Here is a 9,037-nt window from a genome sequence, read left to right on the forward strand (position 1 = left end):
GGGATGAACCATCATGGTAATTTCAACTTACTTATAAATGGAATAAAAAATATATATGTATATACAGTATGTGTCATTTAACGATGGGGATATGACTGAGCCTGTGTAGCTCTTAGGCTACAAACCTGTACACCATGTTACCGTGCTGAATACTGCGGGCAATTGTAACACAATGGTAAGTATTTGTGCATCTAAATATAGAAAAGATACAGTAAACATACAATATGAAAAACAAAGGATATGCCTGTATAGGGCACTTGCCATGAATGAAGCTTGCAGGACTGAAAGCTGCTCTGGGTGAGCCGGTGAGTGAGTAGTGAGTGGACAGGAAGGCCTAGGTCGTTACTATACACTACTGTAGGCTTTGTAAACACCATACACACAGGCTACACTCAATTTATTTAGTTTTTAATTTTCTTTCTTTAATAATAGATTAACCTTAGTTTGCTGCAACTTTTTTACTTTGTAAATGTTTTTAGTTTTTTAAAACTTTTTGCCTTTTTTGTAATAACACTTATCTTAAAACACAAACACGGCCGGGCGCAGTGGCTCACTCCTATAATCCCAGCACTTTGGGAGGCCGAGGCGGGTGGATCACGAGGTCAGGAGATCAAGACCATCCTGGCTAACACGGTGAAATTCCGTCTCTGCTAAAACTGCAGAAAAATTAGCCGGGCATGGTAGCGGGCGCCTGTAGTCCCAGCTACTCGGGAGGCTGAGGCAGGATAATGGTGTGAACCCGGGAGGCGGAGCTTGCAGTGAGCCGAGGTAGTGCCACTGCACTCCAGCCTGGGCGACAGAGCAAGACTCCATCTCAAAAAAATATATATAATATATATATATATAAATGTTATACAGGAAATATATATAATATGTATTATATTATATATCATATATATGTATTATATATAATATATTAATATATATGTATTATTATATTATATATTAATATATATATGAAATAGGATCTCACTCTGATACCCAGGTTGGAATGCAGTAGAACAATCATAGCTCAATGCAGCCTCACACTCCTGGACTCAAGCGATCCTCCCATGTCAGCCTCCCGAGTAGCTAGGACTACAGATGCATGCCACCATGCCAGGCTATTTTTATTTTTCATAGCGACAGGGTCTCGTATGTTGCCCAGTCTTGTCTTGAATTCCTGGCTTCAAGTGATCCTCCTTCCTTGGCCTTCCAGCATGCTGGGATTACTGGCATGAGCCACTGCATCCAGCCACTTTCTTTCTTTATATCCTTATCCTATGAATTTTTAAAAATTTTTAAAACTTTTTTTGTTAAAAACAAAAACACAAATATATACGTTATCTTAGGCCTACACAGGGTCAGGATTCTCAACATCACTTTTTTCCACCCCCATATCTTGTCCCACTGGAAGGTCTTCGGGGGAATAACATGCGTGGAGCTGTCATCTCCTATGATAACAGTGCTTTCTTCTGGAATACCTCCTGAAGGAGCTGCCTGAAGCTATTTTATGGTTAACTTTTAAAAACTATAAGTAGAAGGAGTACACTAAAAAATAATGACAAGAAGTATGGTATAATAAATATATAAACCAGTTAGTCATTTATTATCAAGTATTATGTACTGTACATAATTGTATATGCTATCCTTTTGTAAAATATTTTTTCATTTTTTTTTCCTTCTATGTGGCATGGTTGATGTTGAGCCTGTGATGAGCAAGCCAGCCCCAGATTTCTCCCAAGTCCACATTTCTGTGCCTCCAATTCTTACATGTCCAAAGACAAGGAACTATAGACATGCCTTTGTAGGAGGGTGTGTATGCTATACTTTCATATGACTGGAAATGCAGTAGGTTTGTTTACATCAGCATCACCACAAAAACTTGAGTAATGCATTGCAGTACAGCGTTACAATGGTTAAGACATCACTGGGCAATAGAAAGTTTTCAGCTCCATTATAATCTTACAGAACCACCATCATGTATGTGTTCCGTCGACTGAAATGTCATTATGCAATACATGACTCTGTGTGTGTGTGTGTGTGTGTGTGTGTTTTCCTTCTGAGAGAGGGAGGGCAACAGAGAATTTGATGAATCTAGTTGAAGGGTATATGTGTTCAGCAAACTATTCTTTTAACTTTACTGTAGGTTTTAATTTTTTCAAAATTTAAAGAATGAGAAAAATCACAGTTTAACAAGTAAAGCCAATATTCTCATAATAGATACAAATAAATATGTAAATACACAAAATGGGTAGTAAGCAAACAAGCTGAGGACTCAGCAAAGCCCAGATCTGCTTATCTCTTCTCCAAGTGATATTTTTCTCTCTGAGCTTCCACTTCTGCATCTGTCAAATGGGCTCACGTGACTGCCTCCTAGCCTGCTGAGGGGTTTCATTTATTGACAGATATGCCATACAGGACTGATGTTCAGCTGGTCGGCATTGGTATAGCTGTGCTGGTTATTTGCAGCTAGCATTCACTCTGACTGGTTGGGTTGTCCTGGTTGTGAAATATGTTTGAATACTGTTCTTGATACATGGCATGTAGTAAGAGTCAAATTCGTGGACACTGTCTTTAGTGCCATCATTATTGTTACGATCATTTGCAGCATCATTGCTGAGCGCCTTTCGTCTCCCCACCCTAGGGATTTGTAAAGAAAGAGGCTTTGGGAATAACTGCTGGATTGGGTAGGGGAGGTGACCTCAGCACTGAGTGTTTTAGGCACCTCAGGGAACAATATTCTAACATGAAGTAGATAAAGAGATTTCAGCAGCACCTCAGGCTGGGGTGAAGTGTGCCCTCCTGGCCCAGAGATCAACTCTATTGGCAAACTAAATGCAGGTACAGGCTGAAAGAGCAAAGGATTCCTTGGGGCTGCAGGGAGATGGAGGGATGGAGGCTGAGACCTTGGGCCTGTGTCTGTGGGCTAGAAGGAGAAAATGTTGCAGATAGGCCAGCTGTGCATTCCTGAGTGGGCCCCAGGTACAACTGGGTGGGATACAGAGGGTGTATATTTCTACTCTTTCCGACTGTTGCCTTGAGATCCTTTACAATAATATTGATATCTGGCATGTAGTAGGAGTCAAATTCATGCACACTGTCTTTTTTTTTTTTGAGATGGAGTCTCACACTGTTGCACAGGCTGGAGTGCAGTGGCATGATCTTGGCTCACTGCAACCTCCAACTCCTGGGTTCAAGAGATTCTCCTGCCTCAGCTTCCCGAGTAGCTGGGATTACAGGCACCCACCACCACGCCCAGCTATTTTTTTTGTATTTTCACTAGAGACAGAGTTTTACCATGTTGGCCAGGATGGTCTCAAACTCCTGACCTCATTATTCACCTGCCTCAGCCTTCCAAAGTGCTGGGATTACAGGCGTGAGCTACTGCGCCCAGCCCCATGTACACTGCCTTTAGTGCCATCATCATCATTATGATTATCTTCAGCATCATCTCTGAGTGCCTTTGGTCTCCCCACTCTAGGGACTTGTAAAGAAGGAGGCTTTGGGAATAATGCTGAATTGGATGGGCACAGCTATGCCAATGCCTACCAGCTGAACATCAGTCCTGCATGACACTCATTCTTGAGTGGGCACCGGGTACAAGTGCACTGGATACAGAAAGGTGTTTAAAAGCTGATGCCGTTTAAACCTCGTATTTCTACTCTTTCTGACTGTAGCCTTGAGATCCTTTAAAATAAGCTTGATAAACGTTTGTTTAAACCACAAATAGATGGATAGATGTATGAGGGTGGATGGATTTAATACATAGAAGCAAGAATGAGAAAATCATTGAAAAATGGACAAATAAGTGAGTGGATATTTGAATGAATAAATGACTGAAACAATGAGGAGAGAAGGATTTAATAATTTATGAATAATAAACTTTTATTGAGGTCTTTCTAAGTCCCAGTTACTCTGCTAAGTAATGTACATACATTATCTCATTTAATCCTTACAAGAACCTTATAAAATAGACATCATTGTCATTCCTATTTTATAAAGGGAAAGTGAGGCAGAGAGAAGTAAAATAATTTACCCAAGATCACCCATCTGGGAGTAATGGTGCCAGCATCCCAATGAATGCTTTTGTTTCTGTCCTTAACCACTGTGGTACCCCGTTGTCTTAGTCTGTTTGGCTGTTGTAAGAAAATACCATCAACTGCATGGCTTATCAAGGACAGAAGTTAATTTCTCACAGTTATAAAAGCTGAAAAGTCCAAGTTGAGGGTGCCAGCATGGCTGAGTTCTTGTAAGGGTCCTTTTCTGGGTGGCAGACTGCACACTTTTTACTGTCTAGAAGCAAGACCACTACCCTCACGTGGTGAAAGGGGTAATTTCCCTTGGGTCTATTTTGTAAGGGCACAAATCCCATTCATGATGACTCTACCCTCATCATCTAATCACATCCCAAAGGCCCCACCTCTTAACACCACCACACTGGGGATTAGATTTCAATGTATGAATACTGGGGGGACAGAGATATTCAGACCATTGCAACTGTGGACCAGAAATATGTGGACTTATTTTACTCCTTGGATAGCTGTTGGTCCCAGCACCTCAAGCCAGCTTAGAGATCCATTCATTCATTCCATAGATATATGTTGAGCACTTACTATATTCCAAGTCCTCTTCTAAGCACCAGGGATACATCAGTGAACAAGCAGACATGGCTTTTCCATACATAGCTTATGCTTCCATAGGGAAGACTGAAAATGAACAAATATGTAGAAGTAAATGCCATGCAGAAAAACAAATCATGCAAAGAATTATAGGAAAGAGGTGTAGAGGGAAGCTATTTTAGACACAGTGGTCAGGAAACATCTTGCAGAGGAGGTACAAAGACCTGAATTATGCAAAGATCTGAGGTGAGGGCCTTCCAGGCAAAGGGCACAGAAAGTGCAAAGGTGCTGAGGTAGAAATGAGCATAGAAGGTCTGAAGACTAGGAAGGAGGATGGCATGGTTGGACTGGTATAAGCAAAAGGGAGTGTGATAGGACATACAGAGAGGGAGACAGGTGCTAGACCTTTATCCTGGATTTTATAGGTCAAGATTTAAAAAATGGACTTTGTTTTAAAGGAGATAGAGTGTCTGAATTACATTGTAAAATATCACTGTGGCTTCTCTGGGTTGTTCCATTACTTTTGTCCTCAACCCAGAAAAACAATGGTATAAGAATAAAGACCACTTGTTTGTCCTACTCTAAATGATTCCCCTCCTCTCCCTTCCTTCTTGGAACCCCATCTGCCATTGACACTACTACCAGTTGGTACCAGCACATTTACTGCAAGCCATCCTCTTCTTGTGCTCTGTCTTCTCCTGGGGATCCTGGGCCTTGATACTCATCCCAAAGCCCCAGTCACCAGAAAAGTAAAATGGCAGCAATGTGTATATCCAACAATAGGGGATTGGTTGTGCAAATCTATTTACTATAACACTTTTGACCATCAAAAATGATGTTGGGACAGTGACAGGATCAAATCTGTCCATACCAATATTAACCTTGAATGTATATGGGCCAAACACTCCACTTAAAAGGTACAGAGTGGCAAGTTGGATAAAGAAGCAAGACCCAACTGTATGCTGTCTTCAAGAGACTTATCTCACATGCAGTGACACCCGTAGGCTTAAAGTAAAGGGATGGAGAATAATCTACCAAGCAAATGGAAAATAAAAAAGGAGTAGGAGTTGCTATTCTAATTTTAGACAAAACAGACTTTAAACCAAGAACAATAAAAAAAAGAGCATTACATAATGATAAAAGGTTCAACAAGAAGACTTAACTATCCTAAATATATATGCACCCAACACTAGAGCACCCAGATTCATAAAATAAGTTCTTAGAGATCTATGAAGAGGCTTAGATAGCCACCCAATAATAGTGGCAAACTTCAACACCCCACTGACAGTTTTAGACAGATCATCAAGGCAGAAAACTAACGAAGATATTCAGGACTTTTAATGCTTGACCAAATGGACCTAACAGACATTGATAGAACACTTCACCCAATAACAACAGAATATACTTTCTTCTTATCTGCACATGGCAAACTGACCACACAATGGGACATAAAACAATTCTCAACAAATTAAAAAAAAACAAAGTCATATTAATTACACTCTGGGATCACAGTACAATAAAAATAGAAATCAGTATTAAGAAGATCTGTCAAAACCATGCAATTACATGGAAATTAAGCAATCTGATTCTGAATGCCTTTTGAGTAAACAATGAAATTAAGACAAATCAAAAAATTCTTTGAAACCAATGAAAACAAAGATACAACATATTAGAATCCCTGGGACACAGTTAAAGCAGTGTTAAGAGGAAAGTTTATAGCACTACACACCCACATCAAAAAGTTAGATCTCAAATTAACAACCTCAAGTCACATTTAGAGGAACTAGAAAAACAAGAGCAAACAAACCCCAAAGCCAGAAGAAGAAAATATCAGAAGCCAGAAGAAGAAAATCAGAGCTGAACTGACTGAAATTGAGATATGAAAAACCATAAAAAAGATCAATGAAACCAATAGTTTGTTTTTTGAAAGAATAAGATTGATAGACTATTAGCTAGACTAATAAAAGAGCAATCCAAATCAACACAATCAGAAATGACAAATGAGACATTACTACCAACACCTCAGAAATACAAAAAAAATCCTCAGAGACTGTTATGAACACCTCTGTGCAACTTATCTAGAAAACCTAGAAGAAATAGATAAATTCCTGGAAAAATAACCTCCCAAGGTTGATCTGGAAAGAAATTGAAACCCTAAACAGACCAATAAGAAGTTCTGAAAGTGAATTCATAATAAAAAGCCTACCAAGTGGAAAAAGCCCTGGAGCAGATGAATTCACAGCTGAATTCTACCAGGTGTATAAAGAACAGCTGATACCAATCCTACTGAAACTATTCCAAAAAAGTGAGAAAGAGGCCAGGCGCGGTGGCTCACGCTTGTAATCCCAGCACTTTGGGAGGCCGAGGTAGGCAGATCACGAGGTCAGGAGATCGAGACCATGGTGAAACCCCGTCTCTACTAAAAATACAAAAAATTAGCCAGGCGTGGTGGCGGGCACCTGTAGTCCCAGCTACTCGGAGAGGCTGAGGCAGGAGAATGGCGTGAACCCGGGAGGCGGAGCTTGCAGTGAGCCGAGATTGCGCCACTGCACTCCAGCCTGGGCGACAGAGCGAGACTCTGTCTCAAAAAAAAAAAAAAAGTGAGAGAGGGACTCCTCCCTAGCTCATTATATGAGGCCAGCATCATTCTGATATTAAAACCCAGCAGATTCTGGATATTAGACCTTTGTCAGAGGATCTTAAACAAATTTCCAAGAAAAAAAACGTTAAAAAGTGGGCAAAGGACATGAACAGACACTTCTCAAAAGAAGACATTCATGTGGACAGCAAACCTATGAAAAAAAGCTCAACATCACTGATTATTAGAGAAATGCAAATCAAAACCACAGTAAGATACCATCTCAAACCAGTCAGAATGGCAATTTTTAGAAAGTCAAGAAACAATAGATACAGGCAAGGTTGTAGAGAAATAGGAACGCTTTTACACTGTTGATGGGAATGCATATTAGTTCAACCATTGCAGAAGATGGTGTGATGATTCCTCAAAGATCTAGAACCAGAAAAACCACTCAACTGAGACATCCCATTACTGGATATATACCCAAAAGAATATAAGTCATTCTATTATAAAGATACATGCATGTGAATGTTCAGTGCAGCACTATTCACAATAGCAAAAACATGGAATCAACTCAAATGCCCTTCAATGATAAACAATGGTACATATATGCCATAGAATACTATGCAGTCATAAAAAGGAAAGAGACCATGTCCTTTTCAGGGACATGGAAGGAGCTTGGAAGCCATTATTCTCAGCAAAATAATGCAGGAACAGAAAATCAAACACTGCATGTTCTCACTTATAAGTGGGAGCTGAACAACGAGAACACACTGACATAGGGAAAAGAACAACACACACTGGGACCTTTTGGGGGATGGTGTGGGGGAAGGGAGAACATTAGGAAAAACAGCTAATGCATGCTGGGCTTGATACCTAAGTGATGGGTTTATAGGTGCAGCAAACCACCATGGCACAAGTTTATCTATGTAAAAAACCTACACATCCTGCACATGTACCCCAGAACTTAAAAAAAACCTGGCAGAGACACAATTAAAAGAAAACTTCAGGCCAACATCCCTGATGAACATAGATGCAAAAATCCTCAATAGAACACTAGCAAACTGAATATAGCAGCACATCAAAAAGCTAATCCATTACGATTAAGTAGGCTTTATTCCTGGGATGTAAGGTTGGTTCAACATATGCAAATCAGTAAATGTGAATCATCATATAAACAGAACTAACAAGGAAAACCACATGATCATTTCAATAGATGCAGAAAAGGCTTTTGATAAAATTCAACATTCCTTCATATTAAAAACCCTCAACAAACTAGGCATTGAAGGAACATACCTCAAAATAGTAAGAGCCATCTATGACAAGGCCATAGCCAGCATCAAACTGAATGGCAAAAGGTGGAAGCATTCCCCTTGAGAACTATAATAAGACAAGGATGCTTATTCTCATCACTCCTTTTCAACGTACAACTGAAAGTCCTAGTCAGAGTAATCAGGCAAGAGAAAGAAATAAAAGGCATCCAAATAGCAAGGGAAGAAGGCAAACTATCTCTCTTCATAGATGATATGATTTGATACCTAGAAAATCCCATCGTTTTTGCCCAAACTTGTAGATCTGATAAACAACTTCAGCAAAGTTTCAGCATACAAAATCAATGTACAAAAATCAGTAGCATTCCTATACACTAACAATTTCCAAGCTGAGAGCCAAATCAAAAATGCAATCCCATTCACAATAGACACACACACACACACACACACACAACCTAGGAATAGAGCTAACCAGGAAGGTGAAAGATCTCTGCAACAAGAATTACAAAACACTGCTAAAGAACTCAGAGATGACACAAATGGAAAAACATTCCATGCTCATGGATAGGAAGAATCAACATTGTTAA

At 39.8% G+C, this 9,037-nt stretch overlaps 1 non-coding gene across 1 annotated transcript; it reads right to left on the minus strand.

The window, feature by feature from the left end:
* Positions 1–1,663: 1,663 nt before the first annotated feature.
* Positions 1,664–1,795, minus strand: LOC129461343 (small nucleolar RNA SNORA38). Its single transcript, XR_008650495.1, has one exon. It is a non-coding gene; the product is annotated as a small nucleolar RNA SNORA38 (small nucleolar RNA).
* Between the last annotated feature and the right edge of the window lie 7,242 nt (positions 1,796–9,037).

The sequence above is a fragment of the Symphalangus syndactylus genome, chromosome 13 (assembly GCF_028878055.3).
Source record: "Symphalangus syndactylus isolate Jambi chromosome 13, NHGRI_mSymSyn1-v2.1_pri, whole genome shotgun sequence".
Lineage (NCBI taxonomy): Eukaryota > Metazoa > Chordata > Mammalia > Primates > Hylobatidae > Symphalangus > Symphalangus syndactylus.